Consider the following 14,241-nt stretch of genomic DNA (forward strand, 5'->3'; position numbering starts at 1 on the left):
CACAAGTTCATAATTCTAGCCAAGCAGCTCCAATTACTACCATATTCCAGAGAAAGGCTACATTTCTTGCAACTAATCTAACCGGTGGGTTTCTATTCATATTCCTAGTTGATTCCTACAATAGCATCATATATGTGTGTCTCTGTGTGATGTTCTCCGAGTTGCTAATAAACAATAGCCAATGTACTGAATGCTAATATGAATCCCATTAACTCTTTGCAAGCAAGGTTTTGAAAAAGAGTTCATTGTTTGAGTTTTTAATATTTCAAGGAACTAGATTTACATGGTTATTAGAGATCTAAAACAGACTTTGAAAACCACTGAGAGAAAAATAGGTAGCAAAACAAAGTATTTTGCCTATGTGTGTTTTTGCTAGCTTTGGTTGACTGTTCTAACTATGCTTTTTCAAAATCTGAGGCTTTAAACCAATGTTGACACACTGCCACTTCTGGATCATACATATCCCACAATTCTTTTTAGGATCTTTTCAGATGCTGTATGGGCCTTCTCATCTCCCACTCCAATATGACAATAATAATAATAATAATAATAATAATAATAATAATAATAATAATAATAAATTTCATTTATATCCCGCCCTCCCCAGCCGAAGCCGGGCTCAGGGCGGCTAACAACAATAAAACAGTACAAAAGTATAGCACAAACAACACTCTAAAACCATTCATTATAAAATTAATTCAAGTCAAGCCACTGGCAACCATTGGGCCAGAGCTCCGCGAAGATTGCCGAGGGAGGGAGTCAGGCTGTGCCCTGGCCAAAGGCCTGGTGGAACAGCTCTGTCTTGCAGGCCCTGCGGAAAGATGTCAAGTCCCTCAGGGCCCTAGCCTCTTGTGACAGAGTGTTCCACCAGATCGGAGCCACAGCTGAAAAAGCCCTGGCTCTAGTGGCCAGCCTAACTTCTCTGTGGCCTGGGACCTTCAAGATGTTTTTATTTGAAGACTGTAAGTTTCTCTGTGCGACATACCAGGAGAGGCGGTCCGTAGGTACGAGGGTCCTAGGCCGTATAGGGCTTTAAAGGTTAAAACCAGCACCTTAAACCTGATCCTGTACTCCACCGGGAGCCAGTGCAGCTGGTATAGCACCGGGTGGATGTGATCTCGCAGCGAAAACCCCGTAAGGAGTCTCGCTGCAGCATTCTGCACCCGCTGGAGTTTCTGGGTCAGTCTCAAGGGCAGCCCCACGTAGAGCGAGTTACAATAATCCAGTCTGGAGGTGACCGTCGCGTGGATCACAGTGGCTAGGTCAGGGCGAGAGAGGTAAGGAGCCAACTGCTTAGCTTGGCGGAGATGGAAAAATGCCGCCTTTGTTATAGCTGCAATCTGCACCTCCATGGAAAGGGAGGTGTCAAAGATTACACCCAAACTCTTAACTCTTAACGGACGGTGCTTGCACTAATTGCGCCCCCGCAAGAAGTGATAAGGAGATGCTGTATTCAACTATGATGTATTCAAACTAAGTTTTTCTCAGAGTCGACCTATTGAAATTAATGGGCATTGCCACACTGTGAAAACTTGTTTCCACAATCACCACCTCCGAGACTGTATCTGATATATTTTGAAAAATTGTTGCTTTGTTCACTACACATTTGGACACTTCTTAAAATATTGTAACCAAATTTTGCACGATTGCTGAGATGAGGGGGCAGGTTTTTGTCTATGTTTGGAACTGAACACCATTTTGTATCACAGTAGCAGACTGAACCTTTCAAAAGAACACTGTTTTTAACCACTGGTTTCAAAACTGCACTGTTTTTGTTAGTTTCTTAGAATCCCTGAGCAACACTGGGTGCGAGGCAACCAATGATTTATATACAGAGAATGAAAATGCATTGTTACGGACCAACCTTATCTCTGAGCACTGAGAGATTCCAGGGGTTCCTGTCGCTTTCCCGGGGTTTGTGTTTCCCTTGGAAAGAAGTCACAGTGACTTATTTCACTGTGGTGTTTTTATGATGTATGGTTTATTTACACATATTCACAACATGTGCCTGTAATGGAGGGGTTCGAAGCATTATATATTCCCAGAGAGTCCCATTTCTCCCATTGCTGAAACTTTGGCTGAACACTTGGATAAACTTCCTAAGGACAGTTTGACAATGGAACCAGGAACTCGAGGTCTTCAAGCAGAGTTTGGACAGACCTGTTGAAGATGCACAAATGGAATTTGAAAAGCAGCAGAGAAAAAGGTAATACAGCGCTAGGGTGTTTTATTCCCCATGTCCTCTTTTCCTTTCCTTTGTGGGATTTCCATTGTACGTTTCTTGCCCTTTTCCTTTATTGCAGCTGGGTCTTGCCCTCAGTTTGGCAGATCATGACACAGCTTTTCCGCTGAAATTACATTTATCATTGCACCAGCACTACCACTATATATCTTAGCAACTATGTACACATGGGCTTAAGTGAAACTGTCTTATATGCCTCCAAGTGAGATTTATTACAGCAAGCCTTTGAAATGCCTGTCTGTCTGTATTTCAATCACCCCATGTAAGACCAGGATAGTCTCTTATATTGAAGTGGCCAGTTAGTAAAAAAAAATCCTTTGAATTGAAGAAGTAACTACACAGCATACTTTTCTTCTCTCTCTCTCTTTCACACTCCTATATAATCCTAATAATGCCACTTACTGATTGAGCTATACCAAATAGGGTAGACATATTCAAAAGAGGACAGGGCTCCTACACTTTATAACGTACATGACAAGCTACAGTATATCTGCTGAAATTCCCCTTTTTCATAACTATTTGTTACACCTGGACACCCTAACACCACATGCCACTCTATGATTTAAAAAAATGTGTAAGAAAATCTATATCTAAATATGTATTGTATTAAAAATATGAATTTAAATACATATTTTATCTCAACATATCCATTATAAACAAATTTTTATCATGAAATACGTATTTTTATGCATTTTCATACATTACTGAGACAAAAATTGTATTGCAAAATTCTGGGAAATGTGAAATCTGAATAATTACATTCCAAACTGCATAGGATGGTCTGCTTAAAAATGGGGACTGGTCAAAATTTTTCTTCTTATCTAGGTGGAAGCAACCTGTTGTCTCTAGGATGTTGCCAAGGCATAGCTGTCAACTTACAGATTTGAAAATAAGGGACCAGCAGCCTCGAAAATAAGGGATCAGCAGCCAAAATAAGGGATCAACAATTACTTTGATAAAATACATATTTTGTTGCATGCAAATGGCTTTAGACACCAATTAGGTCCATAAATCACCATATAGCGTATATTCAACACAAAAAAACAGCAAAAATTTGTTGTTGACAAAGGATAGCTGGACATAGAAAGGGCCCCATTACCTTCAGTAGCTTATTTAAGGGACATCATCAATAAGGGACAGCAGCGGGACATGGCGCTGGAATAAGGGACTGACCCGCCAAATAAGGGACGCTTGACAGCTATGTGCCAAGGCTCAGATCTCCATACGCTTAGAGCTCAGGGAAGTATATGCTCAGGTGTCTACTTGACACTTGAAGGTTCCATGCTCAGAACTTTCCATAGACTACAGTGATGACAATATTCTAGAGAAAAGGGGTCACTTTTTTTTAAAAAAAAAGACTTCATTAAATTGTTCTAAGTTTTGCCTACTTATAAAATGAAAATATCCTGATTGCTATAAAACTGATATTATATATTGCTATAGAATAAAGATATAGCAAGTTCACAAGCACGCATACATTTTCCACAGAAGAGTTGGTGACAGCTGTCTGTATACCTGGACATGGAGAGTTATTATGCATCCATTATTTACAATAGACTCAAACTAATAATGTTAGCTGTATAAAGAATACTGAGGAAATATTTACAATGCGATTGCTCTTCGCAAAATTAACTGTAACTGAAAGTGCTACACACTGAATTACAAAGTAAATCCTTTGGAAAACATCCCCCCTGTGTAATTTATATCATAGATAAAGTGGTTTATATTTCTTAATAAATATCACATTTATGCTACAATGGATGAAGAACATTCATGCTGCTGTCAAAGGGAGAAGAAACAAAAAAAATTCCTTCCAGTAGCACCTTAAAGACCAACTAAGTTAGTTCTTGGTATGAGCTTTCGTGTGCATGCACACTTCTTCAGATACATGCACACGAAAGCTCATACCAAGAACTAACTTAGTTGGTCTTTAAGGTGCTACTGGAAGGAATTTTTTTTGTTTTGACTATGGCAGACCAACACGGCTACCTATCTGTAAAAGGGAGAAGAGTCAATCTTAATGGGTTAGGGTTTTATCCAAGTAACTTCTACTCAGGGTAGACCCAGTACAATTAATGGTCATTACTAATTTAGGGCTATTAATCATCATAATCATCATCATTTGTATGCCGTCTTTCATTAGCTAAAACAATGCTCAAGGAAGCTTACAACACAAAAAGATATACATATTTACACAAATATAAACAAAAGTTGTCATAAGCAAGAAATAAAACATATCATGATGTGTTCAACTTGGTTGAATTCTATTACAGTGGTGTCAGGGTTTCTGGGAGAGAGGAGGAGATGACAGAGGAGACGGAGAGCGAGTGGGAGGAGGGGCAGAAGGATGAGGAAGAAGATGACAGAATTCTAAGGGAATCCACGAGTCTGAGCAGCGAGTCAGAGGATTCTCAAAAGGGGGTTACCTTAATCAAGCAAAAGGGAGGAGAAGGGAGAAGCGGAGAGGAGCCCAGTGGAAGACAGACGCAGCAAGAGGCGTCTCAGCTGGAACGGAGTAAAGGGGGTGGAGTCGTCAGCCTCTCGGAGGGAGCAGGATTAGGAGAGAACAGAGAAAGGGGGTTGGAGCAAGGTGTTCAGCCGGAAAGGGTGGAGAGCAGAACAAAGGGTGGTGTAGCGGTCGAAAGAAAGGTCAGGAGCAACGTACGCGCGCCAAGTTCAAACGTAGAGGCGCGCGGAAGTGGAGAGAGCTCAGGGGAGGAGCCCGGCCCCAAAGCCAGAAGGAGGGGGGAAGAGGCGGCAGAGGATTCAGCCTCAGGCGAGTCACGGAGAGAGGGAACCCAGGGGGGCAGGAAGACCCTGCGGAAAAGAAAGGAGAGGAAGAGGTGGTCTAGAGCCAGGCTATTAAGTTGGTGTGGAAGAGGGGAGGAGTCAGAGGGGACTTCAGCGGTCTAACGTGACAGACGTACGGCCACGATGCTGAACTGTACGAGAAGCAGAAATCTTCAATAAACTTTTCCTGTAAATAAACTGCAACGGAGTGAGGTCTCTTGTGAGCTGGGACCCGTCCTGGGTGGCCGTGACAGTAAGTCCCCTCTCAGAAAGCAAAAAATTTTTTTTGCGAAGCTCACGAACGGGAGCAGCCATGAGCGCTGAGGAGCAGCTGGTTGCACTGCGGGATCAGGTTACCGCTCTCACATCGGCAGTCATTGCTTCGCAGAAGAAGAATGACGACTTGGAGAAGACGTGCCAGGATTTGCAGGCAAGGTGGGAACACGCGGACAGGGCGGGGGCCCCAGGTTCCAGAGCGGAGGGCATTGCGCTTGGACGGAGGGGGGGTGCCCTGGTTCCGCATTTTAATGGCAACTTGCAAGACTATCCCAATTTCAGAGCGGACGTCGTATATGCACTGCATTTACTCCGTCACGATTTTAAAGATGAGGAGGAGAAAGTGGGGTTCATTGTTTCGCACCTGCATGGGGAGGCCAGGGCTTGGCTACGCAATCTGTGGCGCGAAGATGGACCGGCCCGTCGCAATTCAACTGCGTTCATCAAAGCGATGGATTCTTGTTTTCAATCCTCTGTGGATGTGGACATTGCGCGCCGTCAAATGCACGGGCTGAGGCAGGGGAAAGCGACTGTGCGCCAATACCACTCTAAATTTTTTGCATTGCTCACCGCCTTAGATTGGCCAAAGGACAGTAAGCCGGTCAGAGATCTTTTTTGGGAGGGATTGAGCCCCCCCATCAAGGATGAGATCGCTAGGGGGGACAGACCCCAGACCCTAGAAGACGTGGTGCAACGGGCTTTAGCTATTGGAATTCGACATGAGGGACGTCCGTGGCACGAGGAGGACGGGCCCCAAGCGCGTGCGCAAGCGAGGACTCTCCCTTTTGTGCACAGGGATTTCAGCCGTGCGCACCCCTCGCCAATGGGGAAGGACAGCGAGGAGCCGATGGAGATTGGTGGTGCTAGGGCTCAGAAGCCATCCCAGAGCCCTGTCCCTGGTGCAGCCAAAGCGAAGCCTCCTAGAGGAACCAGGAAGTGTTACATCTGTGACAGTGCGCACCATATGGCGAAAGAGTGCCCCCAGAGGCTCCAGAAGCACACTGCAGCACTGGCAACTGTAACGGCAGAGGTGCAACCAGGGGAGCAGCTTCAGGGAAACGACAGTGCCTGGCTGGAAGCAGAGCTACTGGGGCTCAGCCAGGCGGATCTGTAGACAAGCCCCCAGCATCACTGCAGAGCGTGGACCCTTTGCCTCCCAGACCGGCAGTTCTGCTCACAGCAACACTCCAGTTGCCTGATGGGAGACTCCTCGAGGTTCCAATAACGATCGATTCGGGAAGCAACGCCGACTTCGTGGGACTGCAGTTCGTTAAGCAGCACAACATGGCGCTCCTGCCTGCAACGACGCCTCTAAACGTGGTCACGGTAGACGGCAGGAAGTTGCTGGGGGGGCAAGTGGTGCAGCAAACCCCTCCCATGATGATGCAGATTGGCAACCATCGAGAACTTATTAGTTTCAATGTCACCCACTTATCGGACACACCCATCGTGTTAGGCATGAGTTGGCTGGAGAGGCACAGTCCCGCGGTTGCGTGGTACCAGCGGCAGATCACCTTTTGTTCATCGTATTGTGCTCAGCATTGCTTTCAGACCGATCAGGGAGGAGAAGCCGAGCAGCAGTTGCATCTGGGTATGGTGCAAACAGTGCCTCACAAGTACCAGGACTTCTTGGAGGTTTTCTGTGAGAAGGAAGCTGACAAGTTGCCGCCTCACAGACCTTACGACTGCGCGATTGATTTAGTGCCAGGGGCGCAACTGCCTGCTGCCAAGCTGTACTCCATGTCGGAAGACGAGATGCAAGAGCTTCGGGAGTTCATAGACCATAACCTCAAGCGAGGTTTCATCCAGGAATCTAAAGCAGCGGGTGGCAGCCCTGTGTTCTTTGTGAAGAAGAAAAACACGCCCCAAAAAAGGCTTATAGTGGATTACAGGTTCATAAACAGCTTGACTAAGCCCAAAGCTTTCCCCATGCCCAAGATTGACGACCTTTTAGCGACCGTCAGGAGGGGCAAGATTTTCACCAAGCTGGACCTACGTGGAGCTTACAATCTCATCCGCATCCGGAAAGGAGATGAGTGGAAGACCGCCATGTTCACCCCTCTGGGCACATACGAATACAGAGTCATGCCTTTCGGTCTCCAAAATGGCAGCCACGTTTTTCAAGCATTTATGCACCACGTGCTAGCAGGTCTCCTCTACAAGAAGTGTGTCTGCTTTCTCGACGATATCCTGATTTTCTCGGAATCGCCGGAGGATCACGATAAGGACGTGAGGGAGGTCCTGCAGAGGCTGAAGGACCACAGGCTGTACGCCAAGTTGGAGAAATGCCAGTTTGATGTCAGAGAGGTTGATTTCCTTGGCTACAAGTTGTCCGACGAGGGACTGGCCATGGACAGGGCTAAGGTTCAAGCGCTGTTGGACTGGAAAAGCCCTCGAAATCGGAAAGAGGTCCAGAGGTTCATCGGCTTTGCCAATTTTTACCGCAAGTTTATTAAAGGTTTTGCGAACGCGACGGCGGCTATCACTGACACCCTCAGTTCCAAGAAGAAGAAGTTCGTCTGGACCGAACAAGCGGAGCGGTCCTTCCGGACGCTTAAAGGTCTTTTCGCCTCCGAAGAGCAGCTGCTCCACGTGAATCCCGGCAGACCCATGCGGGTAGAGACCGATGCGTCAGACAGAGCGGTTGGGGCCGTTCTTTTGCAAGAGGATTCACAAGGCAACTGGAGACCGGGTGCGTTCTACTCCCGGAAGCTCAGCAAGACGGAGCGCAATTATACCATCTGGGACAGGGAGTTGTTGGCCATTCATGCAGCTTTCAAAGCGTGGCGACACTTCTTAATAGGAGCCAAGCACACGGTGCAAGTCCGCACGGATCACAAGAACTTAGAGTATTGGCGGACGGCTAAGTTACAGACCCAGCGACACATGCGCTGGGCGGAGTTCTTTGCGGATTTCGACTTCAAAATAGAATACATCCCAGGAGACTCCAATGTTATTGCAGACGCGCTGTCCCGAAAGCCGCAATACTTGGAGGAAGCAGCTCCAATCGCAGCAAAGCACATTTTCGCACCGCAGGCGTGGACGTGCGCTACCATCGCAGTCGACCTGGACGCGGTGCGACGCGCGTTGCAAAGGGATCAGTTTGCACAGTCCAAGATGGAGGAGCTACGCGGAGGGTCGCGAGACAACGATGAGTTCCAATTGCAAGATGGACTTTTGACTCGTAAGGGTGCCCTTTACGTGCCCACCGACGATCTTCGAGCCAAGGTTCTGCAACAATTGCATGACGCCCCTAGTGCAGGCCATTTCGGCAAAGAGAAGACGATGGAGTTGGTGGCTAGAGACTTTTGGTGGCCCCAGATGAGAGGAGAGGTGGCGGACTACGTCGCCAGGTGTGATATCTGCCAGAGGTCCAAACCAGTGCACCAGAAGCAGGCGGGATTGCTAGAACCGCTGGAGACACCGCAGCAACCGTGGGAGAGGGTAGCGTTGGACTTTGTTACGGACCTGCCCAGCTCCAGAGGTAAGACGGCGGTGTTAGTGGTGGTGGACTTGTTCACCAAGATGGCGCATTTCATCCCTTGTGCCAAGGTGGCGACGGCAGAACAGACCGCAAAGCTCTTCATCGATCACGTCTTCAGAGTGCATGGACTTCCGCAGTCCGTCTTGTCCGACAGGGGGCGCCAGTTTGTTTCCACTTTCTGGCGAAAGCTTCTGGGCATCTTGCACGTCAAAATCAACCTGACATCGGCGAGACATCCACAAACCAACGGTCAAGCGGAGAGGGTCAACGCGATCATGCAGCAGTACCTGCGGTGCTACGCCAACCAGCGACCTGCGGCGTGGGTGGACTATCTGCCGATGGCTGAATTCGCCTACAACAACACGAAACACGCATCCACCGGGGTGACGCCTTTCTTCGCGAACAATGGCCGTCATCCCAGAACCTTCCCGAGATTTGCGGCACCAGGAGGGGGGGGCCTCAAGATGCCGACCAGTTTGCAGCGGAGTTGCAAGAGGTGCACGAGGAGCTGCGGAGACATTTGGAGCTGGCAAAACAGGCGTATAAGGTGCAGGCCGATAAGCACAGGAGGGCGGGAGAGGACATCCAGATTGGGGACTGGGTGTGGTTAGCAGCCCACGCGATGCCGGCCAGGTCATTGGCCAAGAAGAAGTTAGGACACAGGCAGCTAGGGCCATATCAAGTTGAGGCTAAGATCAATCCGGTGGCTTTTCGTCTAGCCCTTCCGGAGGGTTCCAGGGTGCACCCGGTCTTTCATAGGTCGGTGCTCACTCCCTACAAAACCCCACACAGGTTTCAAGAGTCAGGAGCACTCCCAGAGCCACGTAGGAGGGCGCCTGAGGGGGGGGAATCGCCAAGACCAGAACCTCTTAACGAGGTCACAGAGATACTGGACTCGAGATGGGGGGAGGAGGGAGTTGAATATTTTCTAGCCAGGGAAGGCACTCCGGCCTCTGCCAATAGCTGGGTGCCGGGTTACGCGTTGGACGAACCCCTGTTGAAGGAGGAGTTCCATGCACTTTTTCCGCACAAGCCCATGCCCGAGGAGTATTTTGATGATTGGCTTTTCACGCCCACTTTGTCAGACAGCACGTTCGAGGGTTTCTCCTCACCCGAGGGCCATACGCCCGAAACAAGCCCGACCAGGGATCCGAGACTGGGGGGGGAGGAGACAGGCCCTTGTTGGTGGGTGGATCAGCCAAGGGAGGCATGGAGTCAGAGATGGATGGTAGGTCCTTGGCAGGCAGCGCCAGGAGAAACAGTGATGGAGGAAGAGACTGTGATGTCTTTGGGTGGGGAACCCGAGTTCGAACACACATATACGGAGCTGCCAGAGGAGAACGTTGAAGTGGACAACCTGTATCCTGAACCGACCCCGGAAGAACCACGTTTTCCTCAACCTGCACCCGGCGAGCGGGAGGGGGGAAGGGGGGGCTTCGAGGGGGGGATGGATGTCAGGGTTTCTGGGAGAGAGGAGGAGATGACAGAGGAGACGGAGAGCGAGTGGGAGGAGGGGCAGAAGGATGAGGAAGAAGATGACAGAATTCTAAGGGAATCCACGAGTCTGAGCAGCGAGTCAGAGGATTCTCAAAAGGGGGTTACCTTAATCAAGCAAAAGGGAGGAGAAGGGAGAAGCGGAGAGGAGCCCAGTGGAAGACAGACGCAGCAAGAGGCGTCTCAGCTGGAACGGAGTAAAGGGGGTGGAGTCGTCAGCCTCTCGGAGGGAGCAGGATTAGGAGAGAACAGAGAAAGGGGGTTGGAGCAAGGTGTTCAGCCGGAAAGGGTGGAGAGCAGAACAAAGGGTGGTGTAGCGGTCGAAAGAAAGGTCAGGAGCAACGTACGCGCGCCAAGTTCAAACGTAGAGGCGCGCGGAAGTGGAGAGAGCTCAGGGGAGGAGCCCGGCCCCAAAGCCAGAAGGAGGGGGGAAGAGGCGGCAGAGGATTCAGCCTCAGGCGAGTCACGGAGAGAGGGAACCCAGGGGGGCAGGAAGACCCTGCGGAAAAGAAAGGAGAGGAAGAGGTGGTCTAGAGCCAGGCTATTAAGTTGGTGTGGAAGAGGGGAGGAGTCAGAGGGGACTTCAGCGGTCTAACGTGACAGACGTACGGCCACGATGCTGAACTGTACGAGAAGCAGAAATCTTCAATAAACTTTTCCTGTAAATAAACTGCAACGGAGTGAGGTCTCTTGTGAGCTGGGACCCGTCCTGGGTGGCCGTGACAAGTGGTACCTCGGGTTACAGACGCTTCAGGTTACAGACTCCGCTAACCCAGAAATAGTATCTCGGGTTAGGAACGGCGGCAAGGCAGCAGCTGGAGGCCCCATTAGCAGAAGTGGTACCTCAGATTAAGAACAGTTTCAGGTTAAGAACGGACCTCCAGACGGAATTAAGTTCTTAACCCAACGTACCACTGTATTTGGGTAGGAGTCAACTAAGTTCCACCCACTGAAATTAATGAACATGACTAAGTTAGGTTCATTAATTTCAGTGGGTCTACTCTGAGTAAAACTTTGTTGAGTACCACTTTTTGTTTTGCTTGTTGCAAGATGTAGGATTTGGCTTCTGAAGGTAGCTTAAAAGGGTCCGGCTTCATAATTCATCTGATTTCCCACTACTATTTATGATCATGATTTAAACCAGGCAAAAAGTTATGTGAATTAGCTGTAAGCTAATTTTGAATGTAAAAAACAGTTGGTTTTGAGGACTTCTCCTGAAAGTTCAAAGGACATTTGTGAAATTCATATTCTGAGTCCCCTGCAATGCACAATAATGTGATACTGAATGATGACAACAGCTGCTTCCTCTGTTTTTGAGCAGATGGTTCCTTGAGTCCTTAGAACATTGAAGGCCAAGCCTTTCCCTGAGGCTGGTGTTTGTGGGAGAAGCAATGGTCTTGATCTGCTCAACATTAATCACGAGGGCACACCAATGGAAATATTACTTTGTTCGTTCAAACAAAAAAGCAGGGCAGATCTACCACCTTTTGCTTTGAATTTTTTTACATTTCAGTTACAGAATTCTGCTCCTGTCCTGACCCTATAGTGTGGTGAATGGGATAGTTTTGTGCCCCACTCCAAGGACAAAACAAGGCATTGGGGTTGGTTGAACTAACCTTGAGCTGGGCAGCCAATAAAGCTAAAAGGCCAATCACACCATGTCATTCTTCAGACATTCAAAACCCCTCCATACCTTCCTGTCCAGCTACACCAGCTTTAAAAATCAGCCCCCCAATGGGAGGCTGCGCAGGAACAGGAAGAGCTATTTTCAGGGGGTAATGGCTCCTTGCGTTCTGTGCTCCTGATAGCAACTGCCCTCTACCTTTGTAATTAAAGAAAATACACAGATGCACCCTTTGCATTAAGTGTAACTTGTAGCTTAGTCCTTAAGAAAGCAAAGATGTCTCCCTTGCCCTGTCCCTTAAGGCTCCAGAGGAAAGGGCATCAGAACCTTCTTGGAGGTCTGCCACATTCACCCACCCAAAACTTAGAGGACTGGAGTTCATGATCGGTGCAGGATTCCCTTGGCATATTACTGGATGCACAGATCATGAGCAGGAAGGTGCACCTGCCAGTGCTGAGCTGAAATTTCTCAAAGTTTAGTGGAGTTGAAGCAAAGCTGCCTCCATATTTCAGGGTGCAAAATTCAGTTACACAGATTTTGGTGGAACTTACTGATACATAAATCACAGCATGAGTAGCCTTCATGAATTACCGGTAGTTAAATGGATGTAACACACTGCCTTTACAAGATCTGGCCAGGATCCCGAAATGGGAGCATGCACATGTGTGAGAGCAACACAGCCTGTACTGTTGGAGTTTTTCTTCCTCAGTTCACTGTGGGTAACTGTCCTGACTTTGGACTTGACGAAGGCACAAATCACTGTTCAGTGTAATAGTAGCTAGTCCCTTCTGAAGCAGGAACTGCTAAATAAAAGAGACAGTACCATTTCAGCAGTGGCCATGCTAAGTCTCCCACATGCATATAGTTGTTTCGCTCAAGCCCCAAGACCTAGATTTTGCTGTGGTCTGAATCTGTCATCATCCCTGACCATTGGGCATGCCTGACTGGAGCTGGAGTGTAATGACATCTAGAGGTTCACAGCTTCCTTATCCCCCACCCAATGTTACTTCTGGACACACAACAGCAGTCAGACATCTGAATTGCACTGAAAGCATAGCTGTTAAAAAGTTTTCCTACAAAAGTCCCCTCTCAAAACCACAGGACTTCATGTAATTTGTTGTAGTAGGAGTATGAGCCGAAACGTCTCGTACAAAGGACTGATTAAAACAGCATTAGACTTCTTACTTTGTGATTGTTGTTTTTTAATTGGAGAATGCTAGTTGTTATCTCCAGCTGCCCTTTTCAGCCACTGCCCGTGGTAAATATCAGCATCGATTGGTTGAAAACCTGTTAATTCTCCAAATCGATACTTCATTCACCCCAGGAATTTACTTGCTGCTATTCATTTAAATAAATGTCACTCAAGCCTTACTTTGAAAAGATCTGGAGAATACTGCAAAGCACAGGAAATACTACTAGGAGAAACTCCTCCAGACTTTCATTTTATGCTATAACACATAGCAGTAAAGGGATTGCATTCTCTGTAAGTTACAACTACAGAACAGCAGCCAACATCTGCTCTATGGATTATGCATAAGAGTATTTGCCAGCTGAGATTTGGAAGTACTCTGTATTTTAAAACAAATGCTATATACTTAGATATTTAGTGCGCACACACACACCATCCCAGGAGGTTAGCATGTGTAATAATACAAACCACAAATTATATGTATCAACTATGAAATCAAATATGAATGAAATATAAATTATGAACTAAAGCCATCCAGTGCCATTGTAAAACCCACCACAATTGTGTGTGGTTATTTAAATGCCATTTCCCTCCCACCCCACAGAGATATCTTGTTTGCATCCATTACATTATTTACATGTACACCAACTCAGAATCTATTTACTGTGCAGCGCAGAAGGAAAGCTTCATAAACCATAGCAGTGTAAAGAAAAAAACCCTATATGGAGATCTTTTTTAAGCAAAAAGATGTCAACCTACATGAATGCTGAACAAATAATGGGTCACGTCATACTTTCATACTTAGAAAGAAGGCCATAAGGTCTGACCTACTAATGCCAATTCTGGTATTAGTATTTTTTAAAGAACTAAAAGCACTCTGGTTTTGACAAGCAAAGAAATCTACTTTACAGAATTAAGCATTGAATTTAGTTCATGCATTACATATGAATAAGAATATGCACTAGGACAAATTGGTAGGGTGGAATTTCCATCACCTATGATCTTTAAGAGCAGATCTGAGTAGCTTTTCCTTCGATTGGTTCAATTTACTGATCAGTCACTCTGGTCTGAGAACCAAGTTCATTTTGTCATGTAAACAGCCAAGTAAACAGTTATTTTCATGGAGGAGGGTCAATATATTA

The 14,241-nt window shown here is 47.2% G+C and overlaps 1 long non-coding RNA gene across 1 annotated transcript; it reads left to right on the top strand.

Annotated features, from left to right (window-relative positions):
• Positions 1-2,041: 2,041 nt before the first annotated feature.
• On the top strand, positions 2,042-3,612 carry LOC309373714. The gene is made up of 3 exons (XR_014170150.1): positions 2,042-2,206; positions 3,068-3,103; positions 3,453-3,612. It is a non-coding gene; the product is annotated as an uncharacterized lncRNA (long non-coding RNA).
• The last annotated feature ends 10,629 nt before the right edge of the window (positions 3,613-14,241 follow it).

Source organism: Podarcis melisellensis (genome assembly GCF_964234715.1).
Source record: "Podarcis melisellensis genome assembly, chromosome: 7".
In the NCBI taxonomy this organism is placed as follows: Eukaryota; Metazoa; Chordata; class Lepidosauria; order Squamata; family Lacertidae; genus Podarcis; species Podarcis melisellensis.